Raw genomic sequence first — 2,849 nt, 5'->3', positions numbered from 1 at the left:
GATTTTATACATCATGATGATTGTGGAAATATGTATATAAGAACATTTAACATATATTGGATTTATGTCTAAGGGAGGGGGTAGGAAGAAGGAAGGGAGAAAAAAAAATTGGAACAAACTTTTTGCAAGGGTAAATGTTGAAAACTATATATTCATATATTTTGAAAATTAAAATCTTTAATAACAATAATAATAAAAAACCAAGTAATATCATACAAAGTTTGTTTCTTATAAGCAGTAGATCATGGGAGTTTGTTTCCTTATCCAATCTGTTTCTTTCATTTTATTGGATTTTAAAATTCATTCACATTTAAAGTAACAAGAGTTAGGTTTATACTTTTCTCTATTTGTTCCTAATATTACATTTTCTAGATTAGTATTTATTTGCTCCCATTCCTTTTTTTTTAATAACAGTATTTTTTCTTTTTTTTTTTACTTTAATTCAATTTTTTCTCACAGGTTCTATTATCATCACCATTAAGCCTCTCCCTGCCATTTTTCATTTTTTCCTCAATTTTGGAATTTTACTTAATATACTAATTCCCTCCTTTCCCTCTTTTATCTAATAATGTAATTCTTCTGTTTCCCCCTAATGCTTAAATAGTTAAATAAAATTTCCCCTTCCTTATCTCTTCAACTAATTTTGTTAATATTTTTTAAACTTTATACACAATATTCTACAAAAATAATTTTCCTACCTTGCTTTCTTCAGTCTCCTCTCTGTTCTAAACTTTTATCTTTGATTCATATTTTATACTTACTCAGTTCTTTTGTCTTTGTGCTCCACATGGAATTAAAACTTCTAAGGTATTTATTTTTGAATTTTCTCAAGAATTTCTATGCTATTATACTGTAGACATTGTGTATTTTCAAATCCTGCAGGAGACTAACCAAATAGAAATTTTGCCTTATAATAAGAATTCCTCTGTGCCCCTGATTGAGTAATCTATTTCTAGCCAGTGAAGAATTATGTAGAGAGGGAAAGAAAGCATTGAATCTTCCAACCTTGTGATGAGGGAGGCAAGAGCAGAATCCAGTGGATATATGCAGTTCTAAGTAAGAATCAGGTTGGAAAAATGAGTGGTGATCCAAAATAGATATGATAGATATTTATCAGTTAACTGTTTTATTCCAGCTCAGAGGCCAGCCTCTCTTTTCTTTCTCCATTTTTCACAATTCACAGGAAGAAAGAATAGCTCATTGGCTCTAAAAAACATGGATCACTAAAGATTTTTTTGCCTAAGTTTATTTTATGTAATTAAAATCACGGTTAACTGTATATACTAGTGTTTAAATCCAACATTAAAGAAGTGGACAAATATACCATGTATTTAAAGCAGTTCTCATGACAGCATAAATGAATAAGGAATTTATATTCAAAGAGAGAAAAAATTTATTGATATAAAAACATCCCAGATCAGAGAAAATGCTTTGACCAAGGTTTCTCTGGGCAGCAAAACCAATAAATTGACAGATATTTATTAAGTACTATTATGTGCCAAGCCTTGTGCTAAGTGTGATTCAGTAATCCTATGGATACCAGCTCTGTGGCAGCATCGGCCATTAATCTCTTTGACAGATGGCTAAATTGAAAAGAAATCATTCCTCACAAAGATAAGTGACCCAGGGTAAAATCAGGAAGGAAGTTTTGTCTCAAGTAAGTTCACAGGAAAGAGTATGAGGAAAATATACTCCCTCAAAAAGAGGGGATTGGAAAGTGACTGAAAACTTTCCCTCTTACATTTTCAAGAGCTTTAGGAGGATTTGCCAGCCAATGCTTAACATCTTTCTGCCCATGATACTAAAGGAGAAATTCAGAATCCATGAGCAAGGATCAAAGATCTATTTCCTTCCTGTCAAACTTCCGGCCATTGTCTGTGCCATTTGAATTATGCTGGTGTGGAGGTGACAAAAAGGGAAAGCTTAATTCTTGCTAACTAAGAGAAGTAAAGAGAGCCGGGAGAATTTGGGCCTGCCAAATGTAGAGGGAAACTTCTCACAGAATCATTTTTGTATGGTATTCCTCCACTTCTGGCTGTGGCCTGAAGACCATCACAAACCGACCTGACAACTTCCATTCTGATGACTGAGATGATTCTCTCTGATCCATTCTATCAACCGATAACTAGAAGATTTCTTTTGTCCTGAAAGCCTCTTCCATTGTCCCATTCTCTCTCCCCTTATCCACAGGTTCTTCACATGAGGCCTTAAGCCTTTCATTGGGTTCATTGTTTTGGATACCTAATAAAGACATTGTGCTTTGATCATTTACTGACCGGCTTGAATCCTGTAAAAATCTCTCCAAGTCCCAAGACTGCTTGAATAGATGGGGACAGAGAGGTTATGTAACTTGCCTAAGATTATATATCAAGTAAATGGTAAATATAGGAGTCAAACTTTTATTCCCCTACTTGCCATGTTATTGTTACTAATTCTCCACTCATATCTGATTCCATATCAAGCATGGACTTTTTTGCATTGAGTTTTTTTGGCAAAGATGCTAGAGTGGTTTGTTATTTCCTTCTCCAGTTCATTTTTATTTTAAAGAAATGACAGATAAGTGTAACCTGACTTGCTAGGATCACATAGATGGTAAATATCTGAAGACAGATTTCTTCTCAACTACAGATTCCAAGCACTGTCCATTGCACTAACTCCCCGGCCCTTGGCTCTCCATGTGAATATATAAATTTAGGACCCAGAGGGCTGTACATCTGTAGAATATTCTGGAGGCAGCTAAGATACAATTATCTCATATTATGTCTATGTCCCCTAAATATAGAACTTAATGCCCTTTAAGTCCAGAGGCACATAAACCTATAAGGAGAAGAAGAAGCAAAAACTTGAAT

This window comes from Sminthopsis crassicaudata, chromosome 3, assembly GCF_048593235.1.
Source record: "Sminthopsis crassicaudata isolate SCR6 chromosome 3, ASM4859323v1, whole genome shotgun sequence".
Classification (NCBI taxonomy): domain Eukaryota; kingdom Metazoa; phylum Chordata; class Mammalia; order Dasyuromorphia; family Dasyuridae; genus Sminthopsis; species Sminthopsis crassicaudata.
Note: the sequence above shows the minus strand (reverse complement) of the source record.